Source organism: Lineus longissimus, chromosome 6 (assembly GCF_910592395.1).
Source record: "Lineus longissimus chromosome 6, tnLinLong1.2, whole genome shotgun sequence".
Classification (NCBI taxonomy): domain Eukaryota; kingdom Metazoa; phylum Nemertea; class Pilidiophora; order Heteronemertea; family Lineidae; genus Lineus; species Lineus longissimus.
This window is the reverse complement of record NC_088313.1, coordinates 20,218,440-20,232,476: the sequence shown is the minus strand read 5'-3', so window position 1 is coordinate 20,232,476 and position 14,037 is coordinate 20,218,440. Positions and strand designations below refer to the sequence as shown.

At 41.3% G+C, this 14,037-nt stretch overlaps 1 protein-coding gene across 3 annotated transcripts in view; it reads right to left on the bottom strand.

The window, feature by feature from the left end:
- Nucleotides 1–14,037, bottom strand: part of LOC135489865 (D(1)-like dopamine receptor) — a 58,578-nt gene that overhangs the window by 43,805 nt on the left and 736 nt on the right. The gene's annotated exons all lie outside the window — the stretch shown is intronic.

Genomic DNA, 14,037 nt, shown 5'->3' with positions numbered 1-14,037 from the left:
TGCAATCTCTGGTCAGTTGTCTAAGAGCAATGTCCTTGTAGCTAATACTCAAGAGGAAATTGCAGTTTTGCACGAGATCATAACAAGATTCTTTGTACTTTGCAGACATTTCATCATATACAATTCAAATGAAAAGTTGTATTTTCATAAAGTCTTTCAAGGTTCCCTAGCTCAAAGCCAGTTTCCTCACAACTGACTTATCATTTAATCTGGATGAACCCTGTCAACTTACTGAGTGGAAAAGACTCCGACTATGTTTAAATGGTTTCTTGACTATCTTCTGTGCGGTCCGTGCAGTGGTTGCGGCATACTGAACCAGCGGCCTTCGTCCATACCACTGAAGAAATACATATCATAACGCGCGTTCTCCGGAAGCTGAGCAATGTCATGTACGTGGTAGCAGTAACATATAAGCGAGTCTGCCCAATCCGTTTTGGTGGCAGGCTCCGTATGATAGCTGAGGACGGCTTTCCCACCTGTCTGTTTCCTCCGAATGAAGTTTCCCTCCTCTACATCTTAATGATTATTGATAGCACTCGACGCCCAGCAGGTGTCCATAAGGTGTTTCAAGATGAAAAATGCAGTCTCGCTTTCACTTACTCCAAGTGACTGATGATGACTGATCATCTGAAGATCTGATGATAAGGCAGTAATTAATCAAAGCATTTCATCGTGTGCGTTACATTTAAATCTTGATTTAATGAAATTTATTAATCTAAAACGTACTCGGGAGTATGTTGTATGGTGATCAAGAAGTGATTAACTACCGTGATCAGATCCCATTGCGCCAACGACCATGCAATTATCTCTCACAATCGAGCCAGACTGAAGAACTCGCAGCAAATGGATGTTCGTTCAGAAAGTTTGTTGACGCTCAGCTCTCCAATCAAGCTTGTCATCATTGCAAATGTGCCCATCTTTAGTTCAAGCAGAGCCTTTTCTCGACATATCTTCAGAAAGCTTATCCATCAGCATGCTTCTTTTATTAAGAATCACATTGCAAAAACATTTCATTTCGCAAGAATAGAACAGGCTTACGTTGGTTGACGCCAATGGTACTTTATCAGTGGGGAACTAAAGCATCTCTTCGACCTCTCCTAACAACCATTGAATAAAAGCCATTAGGTAAGGCAGTCTCTTCATCTGGGCGAAGTTGCAGCATAACATCGTCACAAATGCAGACATCATTGATCTGTCAATTTGAAAAGGATTCCGCTCGGTGTTGGCAATAATGCCTCCTTGACATTAACAGTTAAGAACCTCTAATAGAATTGCGGCGTTGACACATGGTGACAATGGTATTAGGTGGTGAGTGGACGGGATCTGGTGAGGCTTCAGTTGCTAATCAAGGCGCAAGAAACGGTAATGCTGGTGATAAAGGCAATTTCTTGCGCTGAGTAGCTTGGCAAACTTACCTCAGATCCGAGTAGCCTCCTCCACTTCGTAATGAAATCGACAAGGCTGATACATTACAATGCAACTAAGCGTATTCGGCGTCTGAGTGCTCTTCATTGAAAAGCCAGTTTAACTTTCTTTTAACTCTCCTTGACAAAAACCACTCGGGTCGAAACCGGTCGAAGGTTGGTGTTAACAAAGTTATGAATGATGATAAATGTTTTGGTCTGATCATTTGAAGTAAGACTCCAAACTACGAACTGGTTTAACCTTTTGAGAAAGACTCATAATTATTCTTGAAAGAGATCGATTTTCTCTAGTTTAGCAAAACCGTAGTTTTTTACCTTCCTTTAGCTACAAGTGGCGAAGGTAAATCACTATAAAACTTCAATAATCGTTCACCCAATGACACCGAAATGCCAGGTTATACATTCAATGAAATAGTCATCATCTACAGCTATGTCAGTTGTAACCGTGGTAGATTATTCCGCGCTAATAGACCAATACAACATAGATTGCGAATGCAAAGTAGTACGTCAAACCCTTGACTTCGGGTCTATCCTCTGATTAGAAGCCCACTGGCCAACAAAAGCAACAAAAACTACATCATCGATCGTTGCGTAGAATGCACTGCGGCTGTAAACTATCGGATTAAGACCTAACCCCTGCTAACTTTTCCTGTCGCTGAACCCGAGACTTAGATAGAGACATTTTCTTTCATCCTGTATTTCATCAATAACCGCTCTATTGATATTTCATTTGGTAAACGTAATGGCCGTGTTATTGGCCGTCCGCAGTAAAAAGGATAATGGGACGTGGTCTAATTAGGAAGGACGTATGGCCGTGAGGTCACAAAGATGCAACCCCAAACAGAGGCGCGGTCGGTATCGTTGTTGTTGTTGTTGTGATAGACGCTCCTTGCCGACAGAACTGCCCGTGGGAGGAGGTCGAGACCGATGGTTTTCTCAAAGGGCAGATTAGTCTGGTAACATGATAGATATGGTTAAGAGAGAGCAGGAGAATGATAGATGGTTCCCCTATTTGTACACGTTGTTTACCTGATGACTGGCTCTCGTTCAATCTTATTGGTTTAGTCGACTGAATGGAATTATACTGTCAACGTGATTACAGTATTGTCATCACGCCGACATGATCGCATTTTGCATGTTCCTGCCAGGAGGGGCTGAGGATTCTTCTATGAGCATTATTGGGGTTTTTGCCCATTTTCTCGAGATGGAGACTTAACCAGGCTGACGTACAGAATTCATCAACCGAACGTTCAAAAGTGTTCGTATCAGAGGCTTCCAAATATATGCGCCAACGATAGTTAATTCGTGGGTATCAAATTATGCAGTAACATGCCTTAAGCCAGAGTATAGTACTAAATCAAAGAGAAAAATCAATTGTGATTACTGCAAGAACAATCCAGTCAATATATATCACCCGGGAGAGAGAGTCTGTCGCAGTCAAAGAGCTGCACAAATAGCTGATGATAATTTCAGATTGATTTTCACTCTTCATTTGACAAAAACGTTTCCACAGCAAATTCCCGCAATTCTCACAAACAAGAAAGCTTTGTAAACCAAAGCCTGCCATCACAAAATATTTCAATCGTTTTGTTGTTTGCAACGTCTTAGACGAGCGGCACGGCAGCATTCTTAAAACTTGATCAGGAATTTCACACAGCTGGGGTGAGGACAGAATGTCAGTTTTACCACTCGACCTAGCCTAACAAGGTACTTGTGAGATGAGGGTTTGGTTTACCCGATAATTTTCTTCAGGGAGGTGTTATTCAAAATTTAAGAATACCGTTTAATGAGTGTCAAGTTCGCGAATTACGCTTGGCGTAGAATCTCGAAAAAACTCAAAAACACTTTGGCAAGGCTGCTGTCGAGTGTTCGCTGAACTTTTGCCTATTGAGATATTTTCAAAGAATTTGATTCGCCGCACTACTTACTGGAAGCCTCAAGAGTAAAGAATTGAACCACGAGAAATCGGATGCCGTGATTCAATTTGGTAGAATCTGATGCAAACAGCTGCCTGATCGCTATGTAAAAGGACATTCCCCTGGAGCTTAACTCGCAAACAGGTTTCAAATCATGGCTCGGAAAAACGTCAAGAAGAATACAAACAACTCAATCATACTAAGTACAAAATGTAAGACCGGTTCTGGCAACATAAGGTGACATGATCCAAAACGTACCTTTTTATTTTCCGTGAGCTCGAGGCATTCTTAGTTTTCAGCGATATCAGAGTAATATGACAATTTTATCATAAAATGCAGGTTGAAGGAAATATAGGTTTAATTTCCGAGGGTTTGTAAGTTGTTTCTGTAATAGTAGTTTCCGTTTCGATGAAATATTTGTGTATAAACGATCTTGTCAGCAGTTGAACCGATCACAGACTATAAAGTGGTTCAAAGTCTAGGCTTTGGGTCGAGAAGTCCCAGGTTCGAACCCCATTGACAGCGCGAGACTCTAGGCATGACTCTATCTTATTTGATTTGCTCCACCGGCGTGTATGTGGGTACCAGCGTTAGAAATGCTCAGGTTAAAGTGTCTAGTCGGATGAAACCTCTTCCACAAGACTACAAAAAAACAACTTTTAACTTTCTAACTTTAACATCGCCGTCGGATTGATTTTCGACAGCAAGCAACGCCATCCTGTCCCCAGCCGGCAGCTGCTCGATACCAATGGAAACAGAAAGGTCAAAATGAACAAAATAGTTCTAATCAAATTAGAAAAAAGGTTACAAGGCAACGAATTTCTTTTCCGGTCATGTTTTTCTCAATGGCAGATCTCAACGATAGCGATATCACAAGGAAAGTGCCGTAGCTGTTGTAGTTGGAATTCAGCGTTTTTTACGCTTTTGATTCATATCTTAAAGCCTTCTCGGTACATGAAGGAGAAGGAGAAGGAGAAGGGTGAAATAAATGTACATGCACGCTTATAAGCAATGCGTTGATAAAATTCATGGCGATAGAAAGCTATCTGGCTGCAATTGCTTTGCCAAACATTCCAAGCTCTCATTCATACGCACTAAGTTTATATGAGCCTTCCGCAAGCCAACTAGAAGTACTAATTGTACATGTACCCACTTTGGACAAGCGTATTCCTATACTACAACAGGACACTCCCACTTAGCAGGCGCTTCCCAATCATTTCCTCCATGATGTCAGCGCGTTCAACCTTTGGTAATCTCCCACCGCCTATTAGCAATATCATATGTATCATTCTACTTTATTCATTTTTTATCCGCAAATCTGGAAGATGAGACTGCCGCATAATCACCCGCCCGTCGGCAACAACAAGGCAATGGAGACATCAATGGAATGTAATATACATGATGATGTTGACAAATAGATTGCTATTTTTTGTAATAATTTAGTCTGTTTTGTTGATAGATCAGAGTGGGTTTTGTACAAGTTCTTTTCTCTTATGATGATATTCAGTAGCGTTTATTAAATACAGATTCGGGTTATGTTTTTAGAATTAAACGTATATTGGACAGGCTGAAATCTAGAATAGAAAGTGTCTACCGTGTGGTTAAAAAGCGCGTTTGGTACTCTTTCAAACTTCGGGTTATTGTCTGAATCTTTAAATCAAGGGCAGGGTATTGTGACTCTAAACAGCACAGAAGTAGCCCCTTTCGTCCGCAAAGAGCAACCTGGTGGTTTTAGCATGTTTTATAAATATTTCTATAATGATAATGACTGCCCTGAATAAACACAAGTCTGCCTCAAGCGAAACATCAACTGTTTCTTTTAAATTATCTGAAAATGAAACATGTTTTCTTTCAATAAAGCGATTTCTAAGCAAATGGCGACATGCCATTGATAAAAGCACTTCCGAGACGTACATATGATACAAAGGTAGTTGTCTTATGTATTCCTGTACAACATGAGGACCGCTGTGAGGAATACACTTAGTTATAGTATCCAGGCGTTGAACCAGAATCAATACATGGTTTTATCGATGCCATCACCTTTGGTCAGAAATTCGATCGATTTGCCCGACACATCCCTGACTGCAAATAAATTTGAACCAGAAGTCATTAGGTCTAGGATTAAGCAGGCATGAAGACGATCGACCAGCAATTAGTTTAGTGGGGTATCGTGATGACAAGTTATCGACCACTTTTTGCACCGAGTGACCCGAGCTGTGACTGAGTGATGTTTGTTGTCTGTTGATGAGACTGATCAGAGTGGTAGCGTACAGTTTTGGTCAACACGCAATTGTAATTCATCTTGGAGGACACAGTGGAAACTGTTCGCGAGGTCTTGTCGCAGAGATCCTTACAAAGCGTATCTTCATACCGAGTATTGATACCAATCGAGTCTGAAATAATGATGACAATAACAGGGAAATTTTAGACATCAAGTGCAAGCAAATGTTATTGATGAGTGCATCCAACAATGTGAGCTAATCAAATCCACCGAACGGAAATTAACTTGTAATGTCAATAACACATTGATTTCAACTGTGTTAATAATGATGTTTCCGAAGAAAAGTTACGAATAGTCGTCCGATCGGAAAGGAACTTCGCTTTATCAGAAGCAAGTCAAAAGTGGTTCATCCTGCTCGATACATAAAAAGTATGGGCCTGAACTTGTATCTTCACGCTGGTTGAACCAATAATGAGTGGACATGAAATTACACTTCCAAGCGAATCGGTAAGGAGTACTTTGTATTCCTTCGATTTCAAATACATGTGTGGGTTTAATCATGAACCAATTGGTTCAATATGAATCATGACCAGCCGATAGGGTTAATGTCAAGACAATCCTGAAGCATATGGTCGTGATAAATGTACGAAGAGGTGCTAAGACGATGTTCTCAACCTCAATATCCCACTATCCATTATAAATCCATCATAACTCAAATCCAATTTCCAATTCATCACAGCACAAAGCTATCAGCGACAGCTGAGGTCTAACCTCCTTCAGGGACTACCATTTGGCTTAGAATAAGAGTGAGATTCAGTACGGATGCGCCATTGAGATTGATGATCCGAAAATTCGATTTTAGCTCCCAGTCTGACGATATCGTATGTGCCACGCGAGGTTTTTATTCGATGCTGCGAGCTACCTGTTGTACTAGTATTACGTTCGGAGTTGTGATCATAGCTATTTCATGGATATCGAAACGACCATGAGCGTCATCATCGTCATTACTAAATAACTCAACGATCCAATATGATGAAACCTCGGCGATCTCAGCTCAGCAAATGCAATCTAAAATCCCGTGCAGAGAACATTTTGGTCTTGTAACATAAATGATTCGACGTCCTGCTATGAAGGAAATGAGTTCATGACAATATCTTCGGACTACATGTAGCTGTCTCATCGGATACTTTGTGATCGAATTATACAGTCCAACAAAGATGACAAATACGGCAGTGCAAAGGACTGGAAAGAACTAAACACCTCCAAGAACTATCGGATTACTGCCGTCAATTTCACGACTCTCGTGCAGGCAGCGACCAAAGTCCACGAGTGGTCGGCACTGCACGCAAAGATGGCCTAAAAATGGCTCGGAAGACTTGCAAGTGCCTCGTTCGTGCTGATGCGCTGTCTCGTCTTGACAATATGCGAATTTTAAGATAATGTGGATTGTGGGGTTTCCTATGAAAGAACACTTTTCGATCAGCTATATCAGTTTACCTGTGAAATCACCAAAAAGCCGTGTGCCGTTCATTCGTTAAATGGGCTGGTTTCAGTCTTGTGGTTCTACGCGATAGTCACGATAGAGAAACAATATGATTAAGGAATTGAACCCTCGGCTTCGGACCTTGGTTGAGTTACCAAGACACTCTCGGGTGGAGCTAAAATACAGTCCAAACCCGAGCCGATAGGCGAGGGTTTGGACGAAATTTTAGCTCCACCCGAGAGTGTCTTGGTAACTCAACCAAGGTCCGAAGCCGAGGGTTCAATTTCTATTCTAAAATACCTCAAACTTAAAAAGATAGGCCACGAAATAACTTGAATGTGTGCGAATTTGGCAAATTCCATCCATCGCCTGCCCGGAGCGCCGGTAGCGCCGTTGTTTACATTATGTTACGGCAGCGCGTATAGGAAGTCCGGATCGGCTCGCTCAAGTGATGCTAAAATCCGCGCAAATGGGCTATTTGGAGCGTTTTTCTCAGCAAATATGTGTAGTGCTCATTAAAAAACTTAGGGTGGTTGATGCTTCCTTGGCTGATTTGTGTTTGAAGCAGTGTTTTGAGAGCCTCAAACTTCTGAAGTGAGCTGTGTGCATGGTTTCCACATTTTAGTGCAACCCGAGGGAACTTTGGTAGAGCATCTTGGTTGCGTGTCCAAAACACTCCACTCTCAGAACGAGGCTTATGCATTTTCCATTTAAAAGTTGACTTTACGGTACCAAGGTATTTTAGAATTAAGGACCACATACACCATGGTGATTTAAGGGTTGCTTTCTTGGGGAAATGTTATGTTTAACTTCGGGAAGAAATACCATTATTGTGGGAATGATGGGAACCTTTTGACGGAGAGCCTATTTTTAAATTCGGCTCAAATTAAAATGCCGCACGTATTGTGGATAATGGGTAGATCGAAAGTAAGGAAGTGCCTAATGGAAAGAAGGACAGTTCGGAATTGATCGGTCCTCAACACGCAGCAGGACAAATTACCAACAATTTCATAGCGGTTCACCCCACTCGACGACTTTTTCTGTACATCGTAGTGAAAAATGTACACATCTCAGTTTCTTCTTATGCTGATGCACGTCAGTTTCTTTCCAATTCAAGTTACTGGACAGAACGAGCGCAATATCTACAGCGAATGAAAGCGAATGTGTGTTTGGTTCAACTGAAACCGACTCAAATAAAAAATCGCGGAACTGCATGAAATGGAAATCCCATAATCCGATTTTCAGCAAGACGTGTAGAAAAAAACTTGTATAATCGAGCGCAAAATCTATCACTGGGGAACGACTTTTAAAAGAAACCAACCGATTAGCAGGAGGACATACAGGCGTGCATATTGGAGATGATTTGTCGGTTCGGCCACAAGTAGCGAGAGATGTGCTTCTCCGCAGGTCTCGCCACAGCAACTCAAGCCATGCATCCCTATCAAAAATGACAGCGTACGGATAAAAAACGGCTGAGATATCTTCGGGGAAATCGACAAAAAGGTTGTCACTTTTTAAGTCGCTAATGACTTGGGAAGTGAAGCGTAATTCGCTCATTTGCGGTGATGTTTTGGTTGAAAAAAATGGATGGAAAATTGAACGAACAGCCTTTCTTAATGGTCTTCTTCTCTCAAACATGCAGCCATTATAATACACAAAAAGACCCGATGTATCTTTTTTTCAAATGCACGTACGTCAGCCAGTCGATGACATCGACCAATGACATTACTAATGAATCTAGCATTAGTGCAGATGATGATTAAAACTAAATACATCAAGCTAACTGCCACGATTGAAATAAACGTGGTGTCCAATCAATGACAAAATTGTTTCATTCGTACGCGATATCGCTCTTCCATTACTAAACACGTGACTCTTCTGATTGAAAATCATTGAAACCACTGAGTTTAGCTGACAGGAATACACTAGAAGAGGAGATGGTGTCAATGTCATCGTATTGACTTGAACGTAATAGTGACACTATACCTGTATAAGTCACTCACATTGCCCAGAGTATTTACTCTTTCTTGAGAATGAGGAACATTATCGAACGTATTCACCCCAACTGCAGGGGAGTAATTCGATCTATCGAATTTTACTTCGCCTCGAGCCAAATCAGGCTGCTGAGGACTCGATCACAATGATAGCATGGCTCCATTTCAAATTGTTTTCCCTTGCAAATATCCTAGCAATCATAATAACTGTGACAGAAAACCTCGCAACCATTCTCAGAAAGATTTCATAGCGCAATAATATCATTTTAAGCTAAGCGAGGCTTTGAGCAGGATTAAAAATCTGATAGATAATAAACGACATTTCAGTGGATTATAATTTCAAACTGTCGGTATGTTTTAGGAAGCCGATATATTCAATTGCGCAGATCGTGCGATTAATATTTTATCAGAGACGTACGTTTTTACACGATGGGTTGCTTTTTTTCATCAGCGGTCTCCGTTCGCTGAGTTTTACTTCAAGTATAATATTGATATCTGTGTCTATGGATATTCATCTATACTCTCTTTTGATATGAAAAAATTAGCTCAAACAAAAAACAACATTTTCTAAATTTCAATATCAATGGCTATAGGCATCCAATACATCTACACATCAGATTTGCTGCCAGCTGACTGTCATCTGTACGGGTACGTACTGTCATACCACGATCAATAGATTGACACCAATCGATCAACCCCCACCACCAGATACCTTTATCCCACATGATTTTGATCTGAAAAGATAGCGTGTTACATGTGATACCGTCAGAGCTATTGAAGTATTAACTGATTGATGCTGGTATTGGTCTTCACGCGTCCCTTGCTAGCTTAAGTTCGCTTTCAAGTCAAGCGACCAGACCGCAAAGCCTGTTACCTAATTGACAAAGATAGTGGCCGGATATGAGATATGGTATGTTGAGCATGAAGACAGAGAAGAGCCTCGTCTCCTCTTTCATGTGATTTATTAGGAATCGCCAGGGCCAGCAAGCCGTAAAAGGATCGTGCCAGACGCGCTAGCGGCACTTGATGATAAAGGTGTTGATATGAATATTCTTTCTACAGTCTGTGGGTATAGGTCAATGATTATAAGGGCAATGATGAGAATGATGGCAATAGGGGACTTCTTCTTTAAAAGGAGACAGATTGCCTGTCATTCATTCCTGCAGGACCACAGGACCGCAGGAAGAGGATGCATTATTCTACTCTGCATTAGAAGGGTACCTGGATGAATTGAAACTTCATCGGATCTCCTGCTGGCCAAGCTTTGTAGATGTCGGTCGTTAAGCAAAGACTGGCAAAATTCACAAGCCGGCTCAAATGATGATGATCAGATGATGATTAAATCATCAGCGTCCTGAGCGAAATGTGAATCTCGTAAAACAACCCGTGCAAAAAATACTTTACGCAGATCACCCGTCATGCGTTAGAGTAAATCCATCTGTTCTTCATAGGATTCCCCAATCGTTGATTAATCCATTAATCTAACTAATTCAGTGTTTGATGTGCATCTCTTTGAAAGTTTTGTTGTCACGCAAAGCTAAGTAAAGTGAAACCCCTCAGCCGCAGTTTCGCCAGAGTGGTTTCCGTTCGTGACTAAGCTGGGGACGCACGACGCAGAGGAAGCAGTATATATTTTGAATCGCCGGATATTCGAGGCAACCGATGGGAATCCGAGTGTAGCGTGCAGTCTTTATTGAAATTATATGAAATCAAGGCACTGGATGAATAGGTCTGGTCATCAATTTCATTAGAGGATGACATTACCTGAGAGACTTGATCGACCGTCTTAACAATTGAACACAACAAGGCCTCTTCAAAGAAGGAAAGTCACCTGGCTGTAACCATTTAAAGTTAAGATCTCTCAAATAAAAGTATTTTCCGACTTCACAGGGCGACCACTATGCATTATACAGCATATAATTGGGACTTTATCTTGTACTTGAGACTGACTTAACGCCTCTCGTTCATGACTAACCAGCGAAAGCACCAAATGCCTTGGTACCAAGCATAACCCTCAGGCACACGCCTCTCATGACTGTGCAATCAGTCCGGGTACTCCACGTCCCTTTCCATCGACTCCCACCGATAAAGCTATCCATTTTCATTGGGCCAGCATCGAATTGACTTACGCTTACAGCCTCTCCACTTGTTGGGAGCGACTAACCTGTACAATTTCATGGTCTGTCATGTCCGTGGTGCAAGAATGGAGGCTGTATAACAGGTGATAATGACCACGCGGACACCACGACACGATTAATGAGAACTATTGGAAGTTGAATGGTAATCGGGGACGAGAGCAGCCAGTGTGGAGTGGGCCATGATGGCATGAATGGTGAATGGCCACTTCAGCAAGTCCAATATCCTTGATTATGAGCTGCAGAGTAATTATCGTCTCCGGAAACTGATTTCAGTGATTGATATGAAAAAATGCGTACATGCATACGTCGAAAAACCTCCGAGTGCGTATTTGTGTTGAGCAAGAAGCTTTCCAAAAGATCGAAACCCCTCATTTCTAAGAGTTACCTTACGGATATATCAACAAGCTACACGTGCATGCTACACGTGCATAACTGTCAGTGGCAATAACCAACTCCATTAACCGCGAATAGGAGTTTAAAGCTACATCTGTTACAAATATTAAGAGACAATTCGTTTGATGCATCCGACCATCACAGTCTACACAGCTTTATGATATATGGCTAGAACAATTTATCCAAAATGAGCCCAATTAATACCCTTCCGTCATCTAGAGGCAAGTAACAGAATTAGGTTTAATCCTAAACTGGCACACACTAATGAACAATCTTAAGCTACAGGTATATAAATCAAAACTGACAATTTAAGTGGAATTCACGTGAAACCCACGTTGAAATGTCAGGAAGATATCGGATGATATCGACGTTCATTTCGATACTAAAACTGAAAGGAAGAGTGTCAGTAGTCGATTTCTGTGATAAGTTACGTATTGCCCAACTTTCCCCAGAAGTGCTTTAAGAATGCTTTATTACAGTCAATGCGAAAAACTGTTGGGATGTACACACTATGTTCGGAGATCTCAGATAAAAGCCAATGGCCTAATCTCGTGCTAATTAGTGTGCTCAGATGTTTAATTGAAGCACTGTATGCGTCATTTACACAAAATGTTAATGGATATTAAGGTTCTAGATGAACCCATGGTCATCAAAAGTGTTGAAGATAACCTTGCCGCGGCATGGCCACATAACAGATCAATGTAGGATCTCACCTCGGGATAGTCTGACCTTCTTGTATCATGGAACTGGCAATTAGACAAGCATCTATATCTTCAAAAGCAGCCATTTATCACGTTTGGTCAGACCATTGCGGCAGCGACTTCCTCCCACCATTTCCTCTAACGTTGTAGAGGGAAAAAACGATCGCCACATTTTCCTGATTGCCCAAAACGACAAAGTGCATGGTTGGTTTCCCGTCATTAGCGGAATTGATTTCTGAGGGTTTATGCAGACTCAAAGATAAAAAACTCGATATGTCCAGCACGCTTTATGTCGAGTTGGCTGCGATTCGTGAATGGAAAAGAGGGAACTAAGAACGCATCAAAGGTTTTGTCGTACGACTTTGTTGCGCTGCACATTCAATCTGCATTGTACATGACCTGAGCCACCCAATTATCAGCGGCCTTATGTCGCGAAGAGAGAACTTGTGGAGTGTTCGAGGTGGAATCTGTCCTTTCGAAAGAGCAGTACTTGAACTGTCGTGAGTGGCAAACCTAGCAATTCGTTTAACCGTAGGTGCAATTCATCCAGAAGTGTTGCTGCTCGCGGTTCTCTTGCAACTTAATATGAAATGTAAGCCAGCGAAAGAATGTAATCCAGGGGCAACTACCGTTGTAACAAGTCGTTATTACAGAGCTCCTTTTTGATAGAATCGCGCCATGGGCAATACAGCAGCACTCTTGGAAAGCTCCTGCCCATTCACCACCAGGACGATTGAGAAGGAACAAGCTATGATTCTATAGAAATGTGGAAATGATATCGCCATAGAATGTGGCTTTGCCATCCACTTCACACATAAAAAATACTGAAGTAGGCCTGTAGCTGGGAAACTGAAACGAATATGTCTATCATCGGGCTTGAAGCCTACAGCAAAGGTGGAGCCGACACGTCAATCTATTCGATACTTGAACTGTACATTGCACCTTCTGAGTGAATATTCATTTGCTAGGGTTTGGTAAGATTTGGGCCTGAGGATATTTCTCTTCTATCCCTAGACAATTTCATCGACTTAATATCTTGATAAAAGGATGTTTTCGCTGAGAAATTTATGCCCTAAGAAAATATGGCGAAAACAACCGCACATCATGTTTTATCTTGTATATAAAATGACCCGCAGAGACAAGTGACAGCTTATTACGTATCTAAGCCTTTTCCTGGAAGCTTTACTATGAATTTATGAAAGCTGTATTAGCCCCAAGCGTCACATTTTCAGCAGCAGTGCAGCAGCTGTGAAACCTGCTGTCTCCAACACTGTTATTGATACATGTACATACAACGAAAACAAAGAGAAATGTTTTTATTAAAGTAATGGGATATATCTAAAATGCGATCACCACTGTCTGTGTAACCTTAGGTTGGGCCAACATACGATGCAGGTTGTCACATGTACGTGATATGGTTAACTTAACACTTGTCACGAGCACTGTCGTTTTTTTTAACGACTATTTGAAAGAGTACACATGAGGAGAGAACCAACTTTTACCATTCAAATATATAACACTTCAAAGATGAACCATAAAGATCAAGGGTTATATGAAATACATTTCAAATAGCTAGCAGACAAAGAGAGCGGATGCTGCAAACAATGTATCCTGATGACTATTACCACCTACAGATAAACTGTCTGAATCAGACGCGTTTACCTCTGTCGCTTTAAACTATTCAATCTTTAGAAAAAACCGATACATTCTGTATACTGTGGGAGTTTTGATGCATTGTTCGTTTGTGCGATCATGAATTGTTCAAAC